Source organism: Ixodes scapularis, unplaced genomic scaffold, assembly GCF_016920785.2.
Source record: "Ixodes scapularis isolate PalLabHiFi unplaced genomic scaffold, ASM1692078v2 PGA_scaffold6__148_contigs__length_123643588, whole genome shotgun sequence".
NCBI lineage: Eukaryota > Metazoa > Arthropoda > Arachnida > Ixodida > Ixodidae > Ixodes > Ixodes scapularis.
Genome location: NW_024609881.1, coordinates 85,144,083 through 85,169,448, shown reverse-complemented (window position 1 = coordinate 85,169,448; position 25,366 = coordinate 85,144,083). Strand labels below are relative to the sequence as shown.

Below are 25,366 nucleotides of genomic sequence, written 5' to 3'. Positions count from 1 at the left end.
CATATTGAAAATGCGATATCAGAGAATGTTTAGCAAAGAAAGAAACGAGGAGTTGTAAAATAATTGTTTCAAGCCCATTGGAAAATATAGGAAGTATAGAGATAGGCCTCTAGTTTGTCGGTAGATTTTTATCTCCTCCTTTAAATATGACTGATATTTTAGCTAATTTCATTCTACTAGGAAACGTCCCCTGTGACAAGGCAAGGTTAAATATATGCACCAGGCAAGAGGCTATGATATTTATAACAAATTTTACGGGTCTAGCTTGTAAATCATCTGTGTCGCAACTTCCACTATTGCTAAGACCCGTAAATATAGAACATACTCGTGTTCGTCAGTTGGTTCTAAAAAAATTGTTTCGTGCACTATATCTTGTATAAAACTGAAGGCATTAACATCATTTGGCAGTGGGCTTAAGTTTACGAATACTTTATTGAAGTGTTCTGCTAGTGATGCCCCAGAAACGTTTTTCCCGTCAATAGAAAGTTCACCAATAGCTTTACGCGGTCTACTATGGTGTAACACCTCATTTATGGATTTCCAAACTAAGTCTGGTCCTTTTTTGCAATTTCGATTAAAAAGCTGTGTATGATACTCCAGTTTAGCTTTCCGCAATTCAGATGTCAGGCGGTTACGAAATTGCTTGAAGATTATCAGTTAATCGGGATCTCTCGACGTTAAGAAAGACTTATATAAACGATTCTCCTTTTTTAACATTTTCAGGTGCAGAGGAGTGATCCAGGGCTTCCGAATATTTTCAGAGACTGTCTTTGTTAATAAGGGAAAGTTTGAGTACGGGTATAAGGGAAAATAAGCAGTACGTGCAGCAAATTTGACGACAGCGACAAGTCACAAGCAGATAATGAATGGGAAAGTGCAAGGGTGGTAATATTACGCTTAAAACACAAGCATCGCGGTTCTGTCCTTCCGTGAAACAGGCCACAGCAATTCGAGACTCCAGCTCGTTTGCTCGCCTTCTCGCGGCGGAAACGGAAAGCGATCTAGTGAGGGTCCCTCGATTCTCCTCTTCAGCGGGCATGGCGGAACTGCTCGCGATTCTGACTCGCCAACAGTGATTTCTGAACGCAAATAACACTCTTCACAATCCAATGTAGTGCTAAAGACGTTTTGGGTTTTACCTTACTTGACAGCTTTAGTATTGTGTATAGAAGCAAACACAAGCGTTGTTCATTTGTGTTAGAGTTAAGTGTCAATCCAAAACCACAATGTTGGGCTTCGCGCACACGCGGTGTGAAACACGCAATGCTAAAGCACACACACAGTGCTTGCGTCCGCTCGTATACGCAATACTAAAACTCACCACTGTTTCAACGGTTTTTCAACGCCAACGAAAAGTAGTGGACGCGCGGAACGAGCGAAGAGAAGCGAAAAGGGCAGCCCTGGCGTCCCGCTAAGAATTGCGCAACAAAGGGCGAATCTTCGTGTAGTCTACTTGAGATACTTGTTTTCAAACATTACTCGCATTATGCGAAATCCAACTTTGGCAACATTTAGTTGCTACGCGTAATTTTGGATAGTTTTAGAAACTTTCACCGCGCTTACGTATACCTACTTCACGGATCACTGGTGGCAGTGGAGAGTGGCATCTCCACGACGCCAACCACGACGGTTATGAGAATTAACCACGCCGCACCTCCGTCCTCAAGTTCGTGACGGCAGCATTCCACCCGTATTGCGCGACCGTGCTACAGCCATTGCTTTCGTTTCTTCTGTAAGCAAAAAATACGACTTTTTTTTTTTGTAGTAAGAACAGCTTTTTTTTTATTTTCTTACGTTTTGTGAACATTTTTTAAACTCATCACCCGTAGCGATATTTTGCAAAATTTGGATTGAATATGTTGTTCTTGTGCTGAGAATAATGCTAAAGCAATAAATTATCTAAATGCCAAAAAAAATTAAAGGACTTGCTGTTCGTTATTTTACATGTCATTTATCGGAATTAGAAAAAACAGCAAGAACACAAAAAATATCGGCGTTGATTTTTTTTTTATCAAATACGATATTCTATGTTACCTGTAAGGCGTATGAAAGACCCTGTCTTTGAAGGGACGCTGATTTCTAAAATATTTTGGAGTGCCTGGATCGGACATGTATGTCAGAATACGAAATTTCAGCGAATAAATTTTTAGCTGAAGAATTACGCTGTGATATAAATATTTAGTTAGGAGAGAAACCGAAATTAACACCTATTTTGAAAAGGTAACTCCAAAATAGAAGTTAGTTTCGATTTCGTTCCTTAATTAAAGCGTGCCTCCTGACGTAAATAATGCGCTAAACACAGCATTTCTTTTTAGGATCAAGTGGTGATTTGCGTGCATAACGCCCTAGCTTCGTCGTATAAGCGGGGATAATTTGTGTCACTCAGTGAAGCTTGCACACTAGACAAGGTGACCTTCTCCGACTCTCACTATAACCGCCATTTTGGAAAGCGGGTGGCGCCACCTATAGACCGACACACTGTTTACAAACAAGCCGGCGTTTGCCCACACCTGGTGTGGGCACTGCGCATGCGCAGAAACCAGGTTCGCGTGAACTGAAGCGTCTGCGCATGGGCAGTACCGTCAACAGCGCCACCGCAGCTGCGTGACGTCAGGGCCGCATGTTGGTCTATAGACAGTTGCAGTCGCGAATAAGTCTCCCCGCGCCCTGCACTTTCTCAATCATTATTTGTGAATGAACCGTGACTTGTCGTGAACCAGTTCGAAACTGTTCCTTCGTTTTGCTCCGGTTCCGGTTTAGCTCCAAAATGGCGGCAACCATTTCGGTTCGGGTTCTGTTCTGGATCCAAAAAAAGAACAAGCGGTTCAGTTCAGTTCCGGTGACGGTTCAACACCCTGAAAGTACAGTATGGAGGACTAAACCTATTGTTGTTCAAATTATTTTAAAACAAAATAAATATGTGCCTGCCAGGGATCGAACCTGGGACCTTCCGCGCGTTAGGCGGATGTGATAACCACTACTCAACAAGCACCGGTGGAGTGCAGAACCAATCTTCCCTATCCAAAATATTCTATGGGATATAAATCACCTGGCTTCTTTTCTAGGCATTTTTTTTTTTCGTTAGTCTATGGCACCGGTCTCAAACTCATTTGAGTGCGGGGGCCATATAGCCCATCCCTCGAAAGGTCGAGGGCCAACCTAGGGGGGTATTTTAAAGGTCATGCTCTCTTTTTTTCTGTGTGTGAACTCCCGGTGTACGTACTGACATCTTCAATCTTGCTTTGTTTATAGGACTAATTTGGGACCTTGCCTGATGGGATAACAAGAATTAAATGGTCACCGCTCCTACGAGAGCAAGCACACTGCTGTTTTTGTTCACTAATTCACTAGGGAATTATTCAGGCTTTAGATTTCTCTAAAAAAGGAGGAAACCTCTTCGTATGACAGTGCTTTGTTTCTAGTGGAGTCTTGATAGCAGTAGTCTAAAAAAATACTTGTACTCGAATGGAGATTTTTTTCTGAAGGCAAAAATCTCAAGCTCTTAGCTTTATCTTTGATCATTCCCCTGCTGAGCAAGAGTTTGTGCAGCCGAAGTGTGTCCTTGAGCGAAGTTCTCGCGCTTGCAGCCGAAAAGCGAAATTTTGGTACATGTGACTAACGTGACCAAACTTGGGGAAGCAAAATATAAAAGAAGACACAAGGAAAATGAAAACAGAATGGCAACTGTGCGGATACGTTATAAGAGCAGAGCTATGTTTCAAGCGGAAATGAATCTGCAACATGATATCATTATAGCGCATACCAGGGATGGGCAGTATTTCAAATACAAGTATTTGAAATACAATATTTAAATTTTAAATACTTGGTGTATTTTGCATTTGTATTTAATTACAAATTGGGTAATGTATTTGACGTGTGTATTTAAATACTAAAACGTGGGTATTTCAAATACAATTGTAATTAAATACAATTTTCTGAGCAGAAATACATCCGTCAAATTTATTGCCACGACAATTCTTGTTTTTACGCATCTGGTTGTAAAATGTGGTCTCCATCTTTTATTCGGCCATGGGGCTTTTTTCTTTATCTTCTCCGGCTTTATTTTTAAGCCACTGTCGAGAGCAGGAAGAAAACTACGTTCTGCACCGAATGCAGTGTCTTTCAATTAAGCACAAGCGTTTAGTGACTTTGTGATTACGGTGCTAGTCCAGGGCCAGAATAGTGACGAGATCGACGTTCACAGGCAGACTGGCTAAATAAGTGCCTGTGACAACTTGCAATGCTTTCCAGCCTGATTTCAATCCATATTTTTGCCTGGAACATTCTAAACGCGTGGGTCGTCCAGATTTTCGTAACTGGTGCGAGTTGCAACAATAAAAAAATGCTCTAGCTAGTGCTGCGCGTCTTGGTCGTCTCGGTTCTTTGTTGGTCTATACCAAAATGTAATCGACAAAAAAATCAGCTTGAAGCTCTGTACTTTTTCCCCCTATTACATCCAAACTGATTCCATTTTTTTTTTTGTTATATTTCTATTACGTTACTACAACCTCGCATACTAACTCCCGAGTGTGCGATGCAAAATTAAAATGAGATAGCCAGAAACCGGTTGCAGGTGCCCTGAAGTCGCTGACGCAAATTTTGAGGAATGTATTTGGAAAAGTATTTGGAGGAGACCAAATACATTTGGTTGTATTTGTATCTTGAACTTAAATGCTTTTTTCGGAAATGTAATTCGATTTGTAATTAAATACATTTTTGACGAAGTATTTTGTATTTCTATTTCGATACATATTTGCATGTATTTTGGCGATCCCTGGCGCGTACCATTTCTTGCGCTCAAGACATGGGAACGAGGGCTCGGAGCCCGTTGCCCGCAGGCCGCGTCCCAGCGACTCGCGGGCCGCATGCGGCCCACTGGCCGCGTGTTTGAGACCCCTGCATGGTCTATGGGGTCATATTGCAGCAGCGCATTTGCTTAGATGGCTTGTTCATTTATTCTAGTTTAATACTACCAGACGCTTTTAGTGATTCCAAGAAAGAAGCCGCAAGTGACTGACCAGAGAGGCCATTACTTCGAATAAAATGGTAAAATGAGTTGATTTTCCATCCTGCAATGGCACAAAGGGAAGGGCGATAGAAACAAAAGATGCCCCTTTGCAACATTAAGGGTTGACGTTCCCCGTTGCAATGAACAGCACCTTAATGTATACTATCCAAAAAACGCAAAAGCTGAGAACCCCGAAAAAACAGAGAATATGTCAAAATTGCATTCCAATATATATGTTAAAACAAAACACCAAGAGGAGCGAAGCTGACAGAACAACGTAAAGAACCTCAGAATGCCGTACCGACGGTCGGCACGCCGTTCTGAGGTTTACCAGAAGCTCTCTTTTCAATATATATACGTTGCACGAAGTTTGTTGCATTTGCAAATTCACACATCAAATAAACGAGCTGATTGGTGTGCAATTAGATTGTTAATGCAAAAAGTGGTACGAAGATAGCGGCTTATTTTTTTTCTCTCAGAAAGACAGTGACTTTAGTAATTACAATAATATTTATATATCGACGTGCTTTATAAATATTTACTCAGATTTCAATGAAAACTTGAACATTACCTTCGTTGTTGTTGTTGCTTCTGTCCTTGTCGTTGTTGTTGTTGTTGTTCCTGCTGTTGTTTTTGTTGTTGTTGTTGTTGTTGTTGTTGTTGTTGTTGTTGTTGTTGTTGTTGTTGTTGTTGTTGTTGTTGTTGTTGTTGTTGTTGTTGTTGTTGTTGTTGTTGTTGTTGTTGTTGTTGTTGTTGTTGTTGTTGTTGTTGTTGTTGTTGTTGTTGTTGTTTTCATCACAGTCAGGTCCGATCACCTAATAATGCTGGCCTTGACTTCCGATATCGTCACGTGATATTACAGCTCGCCATTACCAAAAGATAGCATCCTCTGATTAATATTACTATTTCTCTCTTTCTTTCTTTCTTCCTTTCTTTCGTTACGAGAGAGCGTTTAAATGTTTGTCACAATCTGCGAATTCAACCCAAAAATGGTTAAAGAAACAAAAACCACTTCTCTTAGTCAGTGATGGCAAATAAACCTAGAAAAAAATGCTAGCATCATTAAAATATATAACTAGGTAATTGTAAAGAACGTAAAAATATTCTGTGCGAACGACATTATTAAATACGCTACACTTCGTCGGAAAACAACTTGATGCATTACTTTCATGGCTCCGTTTAAGCATAAGATATAAAAGAGGTATTGATACCGCCAAAATACTACCACTCGTCTGCCTAAATCCTTAATATAGCTTATTTACACAGTTGTCAGATTGCGTATAATATTCAAGTAACATCAATACAGGTCGTAACCGTGCTGTAGTCATGGAAAAAAAACTATGTGCCTGCCAGGGATCGAACCTGGGACCTTCCGCGTGTTAGGCGGATGTGATAACCACTACACAACAAGCACGGACGGGAAGACCAGAACCGATTCCGCTCTGCCAACACGATCAATAAAATCATGATGGAGACGCTTGTTTTTTAGGAAGAAGGGGGGGAGGAGAGGGTGGTGTTTTTCTTATATCTATTCGATACTCTACTTTGTTTTACCTTAAGTTCAGACGCGGCCGACGCAACGAGCTGATGAGACCAATCAGAGAGAATCAAAAGCGCAACATCTTGGTATTCGCCATGTTTCTTTAGGTATTCTAAAGCGCTGAACCAATCATACACAGAAAGGCCCAGTGACTTGCGATTTTGACACTTCCCGATTGGTTCCTTAACTCGTAGAAGCCGTAAGTGATTGTCTGAAAATGTTTGTGCCACTTTGTCAAAAAAAGCTATTGGATGCATTAGTTAAATTTTTCCAAATTCAAACGAGGTGTATTGGTGCCTCCAAATTTTACCGCGCGCCTCTAAACTTCTCAGATCGCAATTTACTGTTAAGTCAGATAACATCAGTGCAGATATTGATCAAGGAAAAAAATATAAATATGTGCCTGCCAGGGATCGAACCTGGGACCTTCCGCGTGTTAGGCGGATGTGATAACCACTACACAACAAGCACCGACGAGGAAGAGAACCCGATCGTGCTTTTCGATCATGATTTTCAATGGGAGCTGTTAAAAAGACTTTCTTTTTTTTTTTTTTTCTGAAAAGAAAGGCGGGGGGGGGGGGGGAGAGGGGCAGTGGAGGAGGGGCGAGGTGGCATGTTTTTTTTTTTCATAATTTAGTTCTGCCACACGGTTTCTTTGATCCCGGAAAAGAAGCCGGAAGTGATTGACCGGAAGGAGTATTGTTTTGAAGCGAAGTTATCAGTTACTTTATTTCCCACCATGCAGAGGCAAAGCTTTGCATAGGCAAAGGCTTTGCAGAGGCAAAGGCAATGGAAAAATGGTGCACTTGGCGAGCTTGAAGGGTTTGCACTCGCCATTTTAATGAGAATAAACTTGGTATATCCAGAGAAAATCAAAATAAAATGCAAATATTGATAAGACAACAAAAAAAATACTTTGTCGGCATTATTTTACGATAATTTTTTTTAATCCTACGAAGTTGCTTGGGGTCCAATAAAGATTGTGGTGCGAGGGGGGGGGGGGTACACTAGGGAAGTACCGCCTCAAATATTATCTCAAAAGGTTACTCATATATTAATTAGATTAACATGTGTATTGATACATTCTTCAGAAACATGTAGTCAGTTTTCAATATAAACAGCACTAATTTTTTTGTTGTTGTGCTTTTGATCGGAGTGTAGTCTTATCTCATTATAATGTTGGCATTGACTTCCGAAGTCGTCACTCGCTTTTTATAGCTCGTCATTGTAAACAAACAAAAAATAAACATGGCTTCCGAGGTGGTTTATTGTGCGATATCCAGCTGATCAACTTTTATCACATTTATTTTTTTTCTTTTATTTTTTTATAAAAACGTGCAAGTAGACTGTGTTTTTTTTAATATTTTCAGAAAGCCTTTGGCAAGGTCCCCCATAAATTGATCCCATACAAATTAAATTTGTTTAATACCCCTGAAAGTATTATTAACTGGCTCACTGATTATCTTATAAATAGAAGACAGGCTGTTTTAGTTAACGGGAAACGTCGTCGTATTTAGAAGTAACATCAGGGGTCCCGCAGGAATCAGTGCTAGGTCCGCTTTTATTCCGAATATATATAAATGTCATTCCTGCAGACATTGGGTCAAGCATTCGTCTTTATTCGGACGATTGTGTCTTATGCCGCAGCATAAACAGATATTCAGACGGTCTAGAGCTAAAGGAACATATTGATCGCTTATCAAGATGGAGCGAAATATGGAAAATGAATTTAAATGTTCCATAATGCAATCATACGACATTTACCAGAAAACGACATGTTTCTTTTAGTTACTCAAATTACGACGGCCCCTCTACAAAAGGTGAACAAAGTAAAATATTTAGGCGCTCAGTTTTAAGAGAACTTAGCGTGCAGCGCGCACGTAGACTACATGACGGTTAAAGCTAACCGTGTGCTAAATTTCTTGAGGATGAACTTTCACCATTGTCCTTCCAATGTAAAAAACACCCTTTGTCTTTCTAATGTGAGGCCTATTTTAGAATACGCTAGCCTGCTCTGGGGCCTCAAAGAACGCTATTTAGGACAGAAAATTAAAAAAAATCAGAACAAAGCTGCTAGGTTCGTTACAAAAAATTACTATTTCCAACAAAGTGTTAAACGTCAATTAGACTGGGAACCTACGAACTCTAGAAGATGCCGCCTCCGTTGAAAATTGTTACATAGGATATATCATGATCAAACCAGCACTGGATAAAACTAAATTCACTGAACTGCCACACTTTTATATCACGCAGATTAGATTGTTCCAAAAAAAATTAGAGAATTTTCAGCTAGGACTAATATATCAAAATTCTCATTTTTTCCCCAATACCATTAAGCAATGGAAAGAATTGCCCGAGGAAACTTTTTCAATTCCATCGTCTGATAACTTTTTTGATAAACTGTCACGTGATAGCTGGGAATAACGAAAGTGAATTTTTCTCTTTGAGAATCTGTTTTCAGAATGCTTGGTCTGTAACACTGTGTTTTATGTCTTCATAACTTGACCTGTACGGAAAATTATATTTTCCGTAGAGCCAATGCCTATACCTTAATACCATTGTAGATCCATTTGCTAAAATGTTATGATTTTGCAGCACAATATTTTGTGCGAATTTGTTTACTTTATTTCGTGTGTTTCGGTATTTGACGACTGTGATTCTTGTGCAAATGTATCCTCTTCCCCCCCCCCTTCCCCCCGCTTCAATAATGCCTCTTGCTGCTGCGGGGTAACATGTAATAAATAATAAATAAACAAGCCTCCTCTTACTGATAATATTTTAACGACGACGAGATGAAACTGTACGTGACAATCTGCGAAGTCAGAGCCAGAAAGGAAAAGAAACAAGAAGTAAGTATCTTACTCAGTAATGGCAAAAGACCCGAACAAAAATTCTAGCATCACTAAAAATAAGGGCTAAGCGTTTGTGAGGAACGTAGTAGTATTCCCAGCTAATGTCCTTACTAAACGCACTACGCTTTGTCAGAAAACCAATTGTATTCATTACTTATACACTGCCCTTTGTGTATAAGGTAAACACTCCTCCACAATTCAAACGATGTACAACAGATCCCACCCCGTGCCTTTTTTATTTCTTTCATTTACAGTTGAGTGAGATAACGTATAGGCGTATGGCAAGCAGTTGTGTTTCGAGTGCTAGTCTGGCCACTGTGGATGAAAAACGCTTTGTTTGGGCGCCAGTCTGAAAACCACGGGTGCGCCTCAGCGGTGCTTGAATATCAGACGATCTTCCTACACCAGCAGCAAGATGGCCGCGCCCAAAGGCCGTACTTGCAAACGTTTATAGATTAACACTCTGTTTACAAATAAGTCCATGTTTAACCGCACCAAATGTGGGCACCGCGTGAGCACAGAAACCAGATTTGTAAAAAGCCTCTGCTCATGCACCATGTCTGCAGCAGCGCCACAGCGTATTCTAAGATAGGCCTGACATTAGAAAGAAAAAGGGTGTTTTTTTTTTCACGGAAGGACAATCGGGAAAATTCCTCCCCAAGAAATTTAGCACACGGTTAGCTTTGACCGTCATGTAGTCTACATGTGCGCTCCACGCTACGTTTTCTTAAAACTGAGCGCCTAAATATTTTATTTTGTCCACCTGTTGTAGTGGGGCGTCGTCAATCGAACCACTAAAAGAAACAGGTTGTCGTTTTCTGGTAAACGTTATATGGTTGCGTTTTGGAATATTTGAATTCATTTTCAATATTTCGCTCCATCTTGATAAGCGATCAATATGTTCCTTTAGCTCTAGACCGTCTGAATATCTATTTATTTAACCACCAGCTCGCCTGCGCAATCACTACATTATCATTATCTATTTATGTTGCGGTATAAGACACAATCGTCCGCATAAAGACGAATGCTTGACCTAATGTCTGCAGGTATGTCATTTATCTATATATATATATATATATATAAAAGCGGACCTGGCACTGATCCCTGCGGGACCCCTGATGTTACTTCTCAATACGACGACGCTTCCCGTTAACTAAAACAGCCGTCTTCTATTTGTAAGATAATCAGTAAGCCAGTTGATAATACTTTCAGGGATATTCAAAAAATTAATTTGTACAAAATCCAGTTATGAGGGACCTTGCCAAAAGATTTCTAAATATATATATATATATATATATATATATATATATATATATATATATATATATATATATATATATATATATATATATATATATATATATATATACAGGGTGTCACAAAAGAAAATTTATACGGTCTTTTTTACCGCAAAAATAAACTAGCCATCGCCGAACGCTCATTTACCGCCCAAAGGAAGAGCTAGATGGTCCCAACCAGATGCCAAAGTTTCAGCCCGATCGGATAACTTAATCAAAAGTCATGAGTGATTTTCTGAAAATTTCAATGTGAAAATGGCGGCCGACGGAGTTTTGAAACACATGGGGTTCTATGGCACCAGAAACCGAAAACGGGCAAAAATGGGCCTCATTTTCCCATTGAAGTTTTCAGAAAATTACTCATAACTTTTGATTAAGCTATCGGATCAGGCTGAAACTTTGGCATGTGGTTGTGACCTCTAGCTCTACCTTTTGGCGGAGGATGGGCGTTCGGCGATGCCTAGTTTATTTTTGCGGTAAAAAAGACCGTGTAAATTTTCATTTGTGACACCCTGTGTGTATATATATATATATATATATATATATAAAAAACGAAATCTACTTGCACGGTCTTATGAAAAAAAAAAAGAAATCAATGTCGTGATAAAAGTCGATCAGCTGGGCATCGCATGATAAACCAATTTGGATGACTTGCCTTTTTTTTCTTTTTTTTACAATTGGGAGCTATAAAAAACGAGTGACGATTTTGGAAGTTAGTGTCCGCATTACTATGAGATACACTCCGATCAAAAGCACAACAAAAAAGATAGTGCAGTTTATATTGAAATGTGACTAAATGTTTGTGAAGAATCTACCAATACACATGTTAATGTAATTAATATATGAGCTAACCTTGTGAGATAATATTTGAGGTGGTACTTCCCTAGTGTACTGCCCCTCGCACCAAAGTCTTCATTAGACACCAAGTAGCTTGCTTATTTTATTTATTAGCCTGAAAATACTGCCAACTCCGTGGAATTAAAACAAATTATTGTAAAATAATGCCGGCAAAATATATTCTTAATGTTCTTATCAATATTTGCATTTTAATTTATTTTTATTTGTACGCACCAAGTTGACTCGCATTAAAACGGCGAATGTAAACCTTTCAAGCTCCCCAAGTGTACCTTTTTTTTCCATTGCCTTTGCCTCTATGTTCCCCCCATGGTGGGAAATGAAATAATTGATAATGTTACGTAATAGTCATACTCCTTCCGGTCAATCACTTCCGGCTTCTTTTCTGGGATAAAAAAACCGTGTGGCAGTGTTAAATTATGAAGAAACACGCCAACTCCCCCCTTCTTCCTTTCCCCCCCCCCCCCCTTTTCCATAAAAAAAAAAGAAGAAAGCCTCTGTAACAGTTTTTATAAAATATCATGATCGAAAAGCAGGATCGCTTTCGTGCTCCTTGTCCGTGCTTGTTGTGTAGTGGTTATCACATCCGCCTAACACGCGGAAGGTCCCAGGTTCGATCCCTGGCAGGCACAAGTTTTCTTTTTTCTCGCGACCGCATATAAAATTTACCTGTACGAAAACTAAACTTTCGCGAATCCGCGACATAGGTAGCATTGCGAAAAATAGATCCCGGGAATTATTCTCTGCAGTAGCGAATCCATAGCTGAGGTACAGGGTGTTTTTTTTTTTTTTTATTCTTTACAGATTTGTTAAAAAAAAAGTCATGAAAGCTACACTTATGCGGTTTGTGCGAGTGAGTTATACGGCCAGGGTGGCTAATCTTTGTGATAAGTCGGTTAATTAATTAAAATTCGTTAATAAACATTTTTAAGTACGAAGAATCGTCATAAGGTTTCAATTAGAAACTTACTGAGTGTCATCGAAAACACCAAATCAACTCTTTTTAGAATGACTTGAAGCTCGTGGGAAACTCGGGGGCGCGCCAAAGTTACTACTCTAGAAGCAGGTGCAAAGCTAGTATTGGCGGAACGCAGATGATTAGATTATCATCTCGCTCTGCCACGTAGTAAGGTTGGGCCTTAAAAACTAAACGGTTTAAGCATAACCGCAATAAAATAGTATACACAAGAAAAAAAAAGAATTATTGCCACAAACACCTTGAGTTCTAGCGCCCACCAATCGACAAATGAAGTGATATGCTTAGTCGCCATAACAATCAGCTACGTCAGAATTTAATATGGCGGAGGCCGTGAAAAATCGGATGGATGATATTGGCTATGCCCTTTGTAACGGGCGGTTTATGTCACTGATCTCTATGCCGATTTGCCGGATCGCGCATCCCCGCTTTGAGCCCACAGCGCGATGGCGGGCGGCGGAGAAAAGCTCACCGGAGAAATGCTCACCGCAAAACCGGTAGATGCGGAGAAAAGCTCACCGGCCTTTGAGCGGATGAGAAGAAAAGCTCACCGATTTTTCTTTTTTTTTTTTTTTTTTTTTTTTTATTTTAGCGGATTTTGAGTTAAACGTGGCCAAATTTGTGGGAAGCCTCTGCTCATGCACCGTATCGACAGCAACGCCACAGCAGCGGCTTGATGTCGATGCCGCTCGTTGGCGTTGAGTATTCACTATGTAAACCACACCGTAAACCACTGCCGGATAATTGATCGCCTTTCTGCGAATGCGGCCACCAGTCGGCCATCTTACGTCACCCGGTCTAGCGCTGTCGAGCCTTGACAGTTGCCATAGTTAGCATCTGTAGGTCACGCGACAACAGACGCAAAGTTCACGTGACCACAGCCCTGACAACGCTTCACCGGGTGACGTAAGTTGGCCAACCGGTTGCCACCATCGCGCTATGGGCTCGAAGCGGTGATGCGCGATCCAGCAAATAGGCATAGACATCAGTGATATAAGCCGCCCGTTACAAAGGGCATGGCCAATATCATCCATCCGATTTTTTGTGGCCTCCGCCACGTTGTATTCCGACGTAGCCGATTGTTGGGGTGAGAAAGCAAATCACTTCATTTGTCGATTGGTATGCGCTTAAACTCAAAGTGTTTGTGGCAATAATTCAACTTTTTTTTCTTGTCCATACTATATTATTGCGGTTATGCTTAAATTAATTAGTTTTTGTCACCCGACCCTATAACGTTATATTCTTTTAACATGAACATCTATTGTGCAGGAGTTTATTTTCACGGGTTCCGTGTTTTGGCAAAGTTTGCGAAGTATGGGAAATTTCTCACGGTCACAAAATTTCGCGGTTATAGGTGTGTTATATATAGGGTTCGGGGTTTTCGATTTAAACCGATAAAAACCGATAAAAGTACGCCGAATCCATTTTCGGAAATTCGGTTTTAACCGAAAAAGGTCAGTTTTTAGGTTCGGAATTTTTTATTAAAACCGATAAAAGTATGTCGAATCAATTTTCTAAAATTCAGTTTTAACCGGAAAAGGTCACTTTGACCTTCCAGTCGTACCGCAGAGCCGTGGCGAAAACGTAGAACGACAGTGTCTATCGAAAGGTGTCCGAATGTATGGGATACACGGATGCCATCACGACGTTTTGGTTTAATGTGCGCACCATCGATCGGAACTTGAAGTCTGAAATGCTTCATAACTTTGCCATGTACGAGCATGTTTTCAACCCCGTTTCAAGGAAGACTGATTTTATGCAAGCTCTGCATGCTGTGTTGAGCTTCACAAAGTCGCACCGTGTCTCTTTTGGTGGTCACAATTGGTTGATTGGCCGATTTTGGCTCAGGCAGCGCTTCCTCTCCTCAGCCTGCCAGTGTCCAGTATTAGTGTTGAGAGGGCATTCTCGAAGCTCAGGGCCATATAGCAACAGGAAAGAAAGAGTGCGGATCAACCAGGAGAACCTCGGAATGTACATCTGGGTGTACCATTACAAGATACCGCAATCCCGATGTACAGAAGGTGAAGTTCTATGTTTTTCGGGCATAGGCTTCATATCTGACTTCTTCGTGCTTCTCAGGTTTTTCCTTGTTTCTTCTAGAGCTGCACACATTTGCCAAATAAAGTGCTCATTTCTTTTTCAATGTACCTATGCCGTTATTCTTTGAGTGATCACAAGTATCAGAGCTACAAGGATCATCCGATCCGGTGTCCGTTGGTGTTTATTTTATATTCACCGAAAAAAGCCGATAAACTTTTGTGGGCATAAATATACGCCGAAAAACACCGAAAATTGAATTTTAAAATAAACACCGAAAAAAGTACGCCGAATTTTGAAAAAATAGAAACCGAAAACGCAGAACCCTAGTTATATAGAAGCTATGCATTTGGCTACTACAGGGAATAATTCGCAGGATCTTTTTTTCGCAATGCGACACAGGTCGCGAAATTCGGGAAAGTTTTGTTCTCGTACAGGGGCCCTAATCTGGACATTTGGCGAAAACGTCAGCCAGAGATCCGGCAACTATGATAGACATTTAAAAAAAAAAAAAAAGAAAAACGGAGATGTCGGACGACGTTAAAACGTCCCAATTAGTACGTTTTGTGTCTTGTCCACTTTTACGTCGTCCGTCGTCTCCGGTTTTTTTTTTTTTTTTTGTTTTGTTTTTTTTTTTTTTTTTTTTTCAAGAATGTGTAACATCAACTAGCTAGCCTGCCTACTTACTCTGTCTTCAAGCTATGATAGGCCGGCGCCAAGGTCAAGTGTTGCTTGGCCAATCACGGCCCCCAGATTCCTCGGCGACTCTTCGCCAAGTGTCCAGATTAGGGCCCCAGGTTTTGTGGTCGCGAGGAAAAAGAAAACATGTGCCTGCCAGGGATCGAACCTGGGACCTTCCGCGTGTTAGGCGGATGTGATAACCACTACACAACAAACACGGACGAGGTGGACGAAACCGATCCAGCTTTTCGATCATGCTATTCTATATAAACAGTTGAAGAAGTTTTTTTTTTATTTTCTGGGGTGGGGGATTTTAAGTTGAGGGTGAGAGAGGGCAGAGGTGGAGGTGGCGTGTTTCTTTATTATTTATTACTTTCACACGGTTTGTTTGATCCCAGAAAAGAAGCCGGAAGTAATTGACCGGAAGGAGTGTTATAATGAAGTGAAAATATCAATTACTTCATTTCCCACCATGACATAGAGGCAAAGGCAATGAAAAAAAGGTACACTACACAAAAAGCACATGATGTATTTTTATTTTATTTATTGCGTGTTTTTGACTCAGGTGACAAACAAATCTCACATACAATGAAAGGTTTAAAACAAAATCCTCAAAGGCTATTGAGCACATGCAAAAATCAAGCTCATCAAATACCTTCAAAGACCAGTGATGGTCCCCAGTTTCTCAAGAAGCGGCAAAAAGTCTGTGGGTGTCTGCTGTAACTTAAACATTTCTTTCAAAAAAACACATCGTTTCAACAAAATACTTCTGTGCAGGACGCACGTCGACATCCCCCTGTCTTACAGCCATGCGGTAGCGCCACAAGCTGTGGAGACCAAGCGACCAGCATGATAATGTCATAGGGCACAATGTTGCATCGTCCGTCCAAAGAAAAAGAACGAATGCCGTAAAATGTTAACGGTGTTGTTGTTGTTTTTTAATAATTTTTTGAAGGACATCCCAAATGAACACTGCATCCCAGCAGTTAAGAAAAACGCGTTCTATCGTCTCTGGCATTTTGCAAAGTAAACAGCTCACCGGTCACACAACAGGAATACATTTTCCCCCTACAAATATTTTGCCGGCGAAAATTCACTGAACAGATAAAAAAAAAATCGTAAAAACAATTTTTTTTTTTTTTTTGCTTTCACGTTTTTATTTGTTTGACACTCTTCAAAACATCCTGAGCATTTTCCGCACTGTACAACGAAAGGTACAGCGGAGTAGGAAAAAGGGATACAATCTGGTTTTTGGTAAAACGCTTTCGTGACGCACAGGACACATACTCGGGCGAAAACCGCGTTGCCGAAAACCGATAAGCTGACACAACCTCTTTCAGAAAACCGCGCACAACAAAACTGGAATCAATTTTAGTCCTAACGATAGAATCAGACAATACTCTGCGTAGCCGCACCTGAATAACTGACCACAGAAAAGGGTCCTTTTGGCCCCTGTGATATCAAAACTTATTAACGATGTCTGACAAAAAGATTCGACAGCCCCCCCCCCCCCCCCCCCCCCCCCGCCATCCTTGTCACGCCGAAAAAGATTGGTTCGGATCGTTCTCGCCCACATTGAGCTCTAAAAAAACACAGTGTATGCGCTGGATGTTGAACCGCGGAACAGTGCAACACCTGCAGCACTTACCAAACCTTTGCAACTAAAAAGGCGTTACATACTGAGGCACGCGCAAAAATGGGAAGCAACCTACGAACGAAGGGCAAGGGTAAGGCGGGCCGGGGAGGAGGAAGCAGACGGAACGCCAAAGAGAGAAGGAGGTTTTCCTCTCTCTTCTCCAGCGTTCCGTCTGCTTCCTCCTCTTCAGCCAGTCTTACCCTCGCCCTTCGTTCTTAGGTTGCAACGGACTATAGTCTTCTCCTTTATCCGCCCCTGCGCGCAGCGACAAGCACAGGCTCTATTCGAGCTGTGTTGTTTCTATCACTGATATATTGATGTTTCTGATATATTGCACATCATACGGTGTTCAAACGTGTTTTCCGGGGAGGAAAAGGTTACAAAAAGGAAGAAAAAGGCGTGCGCCTGGTGTATCATGGGCGTGTAATAAATCTCTCAAAGTTGTTTTTGTTTCCTTTTTTTTCAGTTAGACGAATATATTATTATGTAGCTGTATTTGTACAAGCGAATCTATATATTGGTGCTCTCATTACTAGGTTTCTTGAGTGAATTCCTATGTACATGTGGTTTCAGATGAATTCGACCACGGTTGTCGGGGGGAGGGGGGGGGGTTCAGATTTTTTTAAATGAATATTTGCGATAGCTCAAATCTTAATATAAAATATTGCGCTTTAAAAAATTAAAACACAAAAGTATTATTAAAAAGTTTTAAAGCGTCACCTCATAGAATGCGTCAATAACTTGACTGTTTTTTTTGGTTTTTGTTTTTTTGTAAATTCGGTTGTTGTTGAATGTTACACTCATTGGCAACCGACACAAAAAAATCGAAGAAAATAAAAATTGCCTTCCTAATTAATTAAATTGCAAAAAACTCAATATTCTAGATTTTTGGCAAGTTTAGAGCAAGATTTGATTAATTTCATAATGCTCACCCACACAAACAATATACATTGAGATAGCTTATGTTTAAAGCTACATGCTGGTGGTTGTTTCACATCATAGTTTTTACCGGTTTAGTTTCTAAGGCAATCTTAAACTGAGCTAAAAGTTGCTCAAAATAGCAAGTTTGCGATTTCATGAAAAATTAGAAAGAAAAAATATCACAAAAGAGGTATTATTTCATATTCTAAAACAAACAAAAGTCAACCTTAAAAATCGAGAAAAAATATATCATCAGTCTGAAAAGACTGAACAATTCATAAACAACGGCCAAATGAGCAAAAAAATAAAATCGAGTTTTTTATGCATTCTACTACGTAGCACTTTAAAGAGTTTTTCTTCGGAAATTTTTATTTTTAATTATACGTAAAGCGTAGTTTTTGTTTACCCTAGGACTTGCGCTATCATATATATTTATTTTGAAAATTTGAAGACCCCTTGCCTCCTAAGTTAGGTCGAATTCAAATGAAACACCCATATGCTTTTCTTTTCTTTTTTCATTTCTGCTAGGTTTACTGAGTGGCCCGCAGTATGTTCTGAATAAAAAATAAAATACCCAGACCACAAAAACATAAATAAATGAAGATGAATAAATAGACAACTTGTAGCCTCCAAGACCAAATTGCAAGGGTTCCTAAATTCATGCATCAGTCAAGATTATTCAAGATTCGCAAACACATCATTCGCTTAAAACAGAACTATGCAAAGGTAGCAACCTGCTTCCAATAAACACTAAACGATCACTTCCCCGCTAAATATCAACATAAGACGTTTAAAAAAACTACAACCGATACATTTGTTGTGTGCATTTTTTCCTCGATTGCATAAATGTGATTAAACTCTCCTGATATCGAAATACATTTTTTTTTAAGTTACTTAATTCGCTTATTCGATACCTACATCGCCCAGTGGGCATTGCACGAGGGAAAGGCGTAATAAATTACGTATTGACAAACCGCACAGACGTTTTCTGTAACTAGAACACGGACGAGTTCCAGTCTCATAAAACAAGGCACTTGAAAGGTCTCCAGGACCGAGTGGTATTCAGTTCACTGACTTGTTTGATAGATCTCTTGCCCCACCCTTTCAAAGAGAAGCATTCCGACTCCTCCACTGTTCTCGGAAGGCCATTACGTCATGAACGTGTAGACGACATTTCATTAATCGCATCAGCGATGTGCCCGCCGTCCGAAAAGACAATGTAACAATCAGCCCGTATCCACGCGTCGTTTACCCCGGAGGTATACAAATGGCGGCGGACCACTCCCGCTGACCGCACTCTCCACACTCTCCACCCTCTCCACCGACTCTGCGGACTCTACAGCGGTGAAGGCATTCGAGGAAACCGGAAACGTCCTTGCATTCATTTCTTCTAAGCGGTTGTTGGCTGCTCCTTCCATTGTTGCGATATTCAGCTCGGTTGCTGCACTAACGCTTCAATCACGACACAAAGGGGGAGAAAGTACTTATGTAAGGAAAAGGACTGCGCTAAGCTCGCCATCGTAACTCAACTCTTGCAGGAGGTCTTCCAGCGAGAGAGAAATATCGTGCCGAGGTGACGCAAGCGTGGGGTGATGCTCGTTCTCGAAGTTTATCGCCTCCTGCTCGAGGGCTTTCTGGAAACTTCGCGTCGAGTTGGCCGTCAATGTGTTTACGCGAAGAAAGTGCAGTGGGGCTCGTGTAACGCTAAGGAATGGGAGTCAGGGTCAGATGGAACTGCAAATGAGTCTTGTATTGTCTGGTCTCTTCGGGGGCAGAGCGCGCGTCGTAAAGCATATGGTTTTAAGGAAGGTCCTTTTTGAGACATCATTAACTGATGCTGCGGGACTACTGTTGCCCGTTTTCGTCGGAGTTCTTAAAGAGGCCTCGATATTTCAAAAGCGATGGGTAACACACCAGAAAGATGGGTGAGACGCGCACTGGTGAGCTGGTGTCAAGTTGGTATAATTTAAATTGAGAGAGGGAAGGAAAAGAACGACACGTAAAGGAAGGAACAACACACAAGGTTTCCTAACAGAGTAAATAACTCTTCGCCAGCTGCGTTTGGAAACTTGTCCCTTCTTTGTGTCTTTCTTTTTCTTCCCTGTCTCAGATTAAGTTGTGTCAACCTACCAGAGATTTTTAACAATTCAGAAACAAATAGTATACAGGTAATACAGAGAGCCTCGGCCTACAGTCTGTTCCGCAGTCAGTGTCACCTCCTTTGTGTGATGTAAGGAACATGAGGTCGTGTGCACTCTACATGCCGCGGTAAGATGAATGTCTGTCGAAACCTTCTGCACAAATTATGCAGCATTGAGGAAACGCTTCTGTTTATGGTATTTCTAATTTCTTGTTGTTGTTGTTGTTGTTTTTTTTTCTTTTGTCGTTTTTAACAGAAGCCTGCAAAACGGATCGGGTACCCTTGCTATGTCAGATATGCGGCGTACACACTACCATCATCATATTCCACTTTATTGTAACTCAGCACTATGTCATTTCTCCATTTCACCACATCACACAATCGTTTCTTCAGTTTATTTCACAAAGGAAAAGTTTTAAGGCATCACTATCAAGCGCCTACGTTACCCGCATCACTATGCGCTAATGTTTTGTTAACGACTAACACAACTACGAAATTACGCGTATACAGCACACTTGAAAAGAATGCTCACAGCATAAAATTGCAACAATGGGCGATTGGAGGTTTCAAGGTGAACATTTTCTCTGTTGCACTATTTGTTTGGGAGTTAATCATAAACTCATTATCGGCTTGAAGAATAGTCATACCCAACTACGAAGGGTAGCAGAAAAATAAAACAAAAAAAACAGGGCTCATTCCTGGTCATTTGTTAAGGATGTGCAAAACGTATACCCGTGCATGCTCAAGCTTATCAATCGTTCATGTATACGAAACTATACTTCGTTTCAGGTTGCGTCCAGACGCAACCGACGATACAAGGTAATGGAACCCAGCCAAGCAGCGTAAAAAGTGCAAGTCACTAGGCCTTTTCTGTTTATGATTGGTTCAAACATGACGAGAACCGTGATATTGCGCTTTTGATGCTGTCTGATTGGTGCCATCAGATCATAGCGTCGGCTGCGCCTGGGCATATGTTCAAACAAAGTATGGGCAGCGAATGGCAGGGACAGATCTATGTTTGTGGCTTAGGGAGGGGGAAGCGGTTTGCAAAGAGTTGAAATGGCACGAACTTATTTAAAGTAACGGCCAGGTCCCGATGTCACGGACGAAGGTTCATTTTCTACAAAAACATCTGCAAACACACACGTAGAAAATAACACGGTGAATCAACATACTGAGTCCACAAGCTAGCCGTGCAACGTAGTACATACCAGCCCCTAGTGTACGCCATATTTCACGCGATATGTAGAGCTTGTATGGCAAGAATGCGTTCCCGGAAGGGTCTCAATACTTTTCCGTATGCATGCGAACAACAGCCTCCCGTGTGCTGCCATTTTTGTCAAAGGGGCTGCGGGGGACGCGTTCTGCGCAGGCGCTAGTAGTTCTCTTCTGCAAAACATCAGACGCCGCGCATGCGTCCACTGTGACTCGGCACTTTTCGCCTTGGGGATGAGCTCTGGAAAGGTGTATTCGTGGCTTAGCAAGAACGGACGGCACTTGGCGCGAAAACACTGAACATGCCAAAAAAGGTCCTTTCGCGATTTTTGCTCGTCCCTTATGGCTTTCGTGACTGCATGTTGTCGGCGGCTGGCGCGATAGGCGTCGAAGTGAAGCGTGAAGTAAATCGAGGGAAGTTGCGTTGGTTGTGTCCGAAGCAGCGAAAACGGCACCAATGACGGGGCCGCGGGGAAAACCGTGGCTCATAATGGCCCGAGGTATTAGGTGTGCCTTGCATTGCTTCTCACGTTGTGGAGGGCAAACAGTTGTCCCAGTGACTCTGTCGCTACTGTCGCCTCAGCCATTTGCCTAGGCCGCTCGGAACGCATACTAAAGCAACCGCGTCAAAAATGAATCGTGCGTTCATCAACGTTCAGCAGCGCGGTAGAAGAACAGTATAGGCAGTCCTTTCAGCGCTCTCTCAAAGGGTCAAGCCTCAACAAGCTCGCTCACGCCAACACACCGACGCAGGTTTGGAACTGTGGTGAATAAAAATCGAGGCAAACCATTTTCAGTTCAATGCTTGCCTGCTGAAACCCGAGCGTTGTTCGTTGAGATGACACGCAACACGGCACGAACCTGTTTTTGACCGCCATATTTGCCCCCCGCGAGTGGCGACCCCTATTGCCGTTTGCAAGTACGGCCTCCGGGCGCCGCCATCTTGTTGCTAGTGTGGGTAGATCGTCTGATAGTCAAGCATTGCTGAGGCGCACCAACGACCTGAGCAATGCTGAACTATCAGACGATCTATTCACACTAGGAGCAAAATGGCGGCACCCAGAGGCCGTACTTTCAAACGTCTATAGGTCGCTGGAGTAGCGAATAGAGAGAGAAACTGGGGGAGAGGCAACAAAGTAGGGGAGGGGAGAAGATGTGAGGGCGCGTGAAAGTCAGGGCGCCGAGCCCCGATTGGAAGGATTAGTGGGTAGGTGCAAAAGCTCGCTGACTTTGCCTCTACCCATCGTCTCCCTCCAGTCAGAGCAAACAAGGGCGCACTCTGCTCCTTGCAAAGTGCCTCGCATCCGAGCGCCGGACGCTGGCGTTCGGCGTTCGAAGGCGTTCGAACAGTGGGTAAAGACAAAGGCGGCTATCTTTAACGTCTACCCAAAATCCTTCCAATCAGAGCTCGGCCCTCGGATGTCCCACGCGATCCTCCTCTGCCTCAGTTTCTCAACGCGTAGACCGCGTTTCAACTGTTATGCGCCAACCACGTTGTTAGAGTCGCGTGTGGCAGTACACCCGTTGTTTGATGCTTTAGGTTATTTTTTTACAAAGCTGTTCTCCTGTTCGTGAGTACGGAACTGCTCACAACCTGCATGATTTAAAATTGGCATGGCAGCCTGTATAAAAAAGAAAAAAAAAGGTCATTTTGGACTTGTCTGGCATTCACAGGTGCTTCGTTGAACAAGCTCCCCAACGCCCACCGTCGACAGATCCCTGCGTACTTCCGGTTTTCCTCTTATTTTATGTTTTTTTTTTTTTTTTTTTTTGCATCCTTTTGTTCTTTTTTCTGCTCTCAATGGGCTCAGGTTCTAACAAACGTACTGCAATCAATATTTGCCCGAAGAAAAATCGACTTTCTCGACCGCCGCACATTGCGGAAGAACCGATGAACAGAGTACCGGAAGTTTACTGTGGCACGAATAAGCAATAAAGAACCGAGTGAACAATACAAAACAAGCCGTACTCGCAAACGTAACAGATGTGCCTCGTTAGCACCGCTTCCTTTTCGCCTTCGAGCGTGACTTATTGGCTACGGAAGACCATTCTTGTGAATAGGCGTTGCCGCCGAAAATAGCCACCTGTATTTTTTTATACAGTTGTTTTTTGTCGTTTTTAAGGTCGTCGTTGAATTCCTAGGTTCAAGTTCGGCAGGTTGGACCATTTCAAACTTTCAGCACGAAGTTCAACGAGCGTTCGACTGAAGTTTGATTATTATGCGCATGCGCGTAAATCGAAAACGAGCCGACGTCGTCCTTTGAAGGAAGGGTGCAATATTTATCAGATATATTATTTCCATCAGAAGCTAACCAAATCATCAAAAATCTGAGATGCTTGTTTTTATATTGTGCAAAGACAGGTAATTCGTCTCTAACATTCATAATGCACTGCTGATTCATTTGTTTCTGCGATCTTTTTGAAACTTTTCCCTTGGTGTGGGGCAACACTTTGAGAAATCGAACCTCGTCGAATTTTGCCAAAAGGTCGAAAATTCGCCAAACCAGTCGCCGATTTCAGTTTGGACAAAAGTTCGCGATGTTCCTAGTTGTTGAGTCGTCGGCGTCTGTCGGGTTAAGGTCGGTTGACGATTCGACAAATAAAGCCCACCCACTACGTACCAGCCACGTTTTCAAACCGCTCCGCGGAATAATCAGAAAAGGCAGTGGGTAATCATGACGAGTCATGTGACGTTCGTCAGCGTTACATGCGCCTACATAACGGACTATTTGTGCATCGCGGAGGGAATAGTGACTGGCGGTAATGAGGGTGCGGAAGCCACTGCTGGTACATTCTTAGCTTATGTCTGACTGTGTGGAGCGCAAGTTCGTCTGCTTCTTGTACAGAGGTTGCGATGATGTGAAAATGTCGAGCTCTTATTGGTTGGTTGACAAAAATAGTGGGTAGACCTCGAGGCATCTAGCATTGAGGTTTTCCCACTATCCTTTCAATCAAAGCCAATCAGAGCTCGGCGTCGTTCTGACATCACCGCAAGTCCTGCTCAAGAAGCAGACGACTTGCTCTCCGGATAAATGAATGGATGGATGTTAATGGCTATACCTTTATAGCGGGCGGTAGCTTGCGCCACCTAGACTATGTCTAAAACGACAAACATATGATTCCTGATTCCTCCTGCTTTTGACGCCAAGCCACCGCGGCGGCGCATCGCGCATGTGCGGAAGCTTCACCTCACGCGAATCTGGTTTCTGTGCATGCGCAATGACCAAACCTCATATGTGTGCAAACTCGGGCTTCTTTGGAATCAGCGTCTGTTGGCGAATTGTATACTTCGTTTTCAGCTTAAGTCCGAGCGCAACCGACGCTACGAGCTGATGGCACCAATCAGACAGCGTGAAAAGCGCACCATCATGGCGTTCGACGTGTTTCTCTGCGTGTTCTATCATCCCCGGCAGCTTGTCACGCTCCGCCAAATTCAGACCGGGACCATCCTCGCCCTTAAGCGCGAGACACATGCGCGAAAAATCCATCCGATCCGACGTCCGATCCGGCAATGCGACTGCCTGATCCGAAAAATTTGGTCGCTTCAGACGCCGGATCGGCGATCCGACGTGCGTCCAACGCGCCAGATAGTTTCGCACGGCGGACGGATTGTCGGATGCGTCCAGCCAATGACAGCACAGCTAGCGCGAACGTCATGATGACGCACTGAGTCTGGCGGGACGAAGCGAACGGCGAGGGGAAGCCGGAAGCCTGGATCCCGCTGACCCATTCGAGAAATATGGCTTCGGCAAAGAATGCACGCGCTAACGAGAACGAGCTTCTAACTTCGCTCGTGTGAGCGAAACCGTCAATCTGGGACCAGAGATCTGTGAACGCGGACCTCCGCTGGAGTGCTTGGATCTCCTGGGCGGAGCCGAACGGATAGTCGTGTCGCATGCAAGTTCGGAAGCGTGTGTCTCAAACTGTCGCGTGCGGCGATTCGGAGCGGCGTTCGTACTGTCGGATCGGACGTCGGATCGGACGATTCTGCCGTCCATGTGTCTCGCGCTTTACTGCTACAGCGGTCCCGTCAGCACAGCAGCAGTCACCGCGAAAGGGGCAGTGGTGCTGCTACCACCACCCTTTCCGGTACATTCGGATTGTGCCATAAAAACGCTGATCTGGAGCACCTGTTCTGGGACTGCCCGCTATCCTCGAAGCCCCGGACCCGCACCCTGGCTACCATCCCGCAGGGTTTCAGGCCTAC

The 25,366-nt window shown here is 42.5% G+C and overlaps 5 non-coding genes across 5 annotated transcripts; 1 reads left to right on the top strand and 4 right to left on the bottom strand.

Moving 5' to 3' along the window:
* Nucleotides 1-2,919: 2,919 nt before the first annotated feature.
* Trnav-aac lies at nucleotides 2,920-2,992 on the bottom strand. Its single transcript has one exon. It is a non-coding gene; the product is annotated as a tRNA-Val (tRNA).
* A 3,357-nt stretch (nucleotides 2,993-6,349) lies between these two features.
* On the bottom strand, nucleotides 6,350-6,422 carry Trnav-aac. Its single transcript has one exon. It is a non-coding gene; the product is annotated as a tRNA-Val (tRNA).
* A 524-nt stretch (nucleotides 6,423-6,946) lies between these two features.
* On the bottom strand, nucleotides 6,947-7,019 carry Trnav-aac. Its single transcript has one exon. It is a non-coding gene; the product is annotated as a tRNA-Val (tRNA).
* A 5,093-nt stretch (nucleotides 7,020-12,112) lies between these two features.
* Trnav-aac lies at nucleotides 12,113-12,185 on the top strand. The gene has a single exon. It is a non-coding gene; the product is annotated as a tRNA-Val (tRNA).
* A 3,207-nt stretch (nucleotides 12,186-15,392) lies between these two features.
* Nucleotides 15,393-15,465, bottom strand: Trnav-aac. Its single transcript has one exon. It is a non-coding gene; the product is annotated as a tRNA-Val (tRNA).
* Between the last annotated feature and the right edge of the window lie 9,901 nt (nucleotides 15,466-25,366).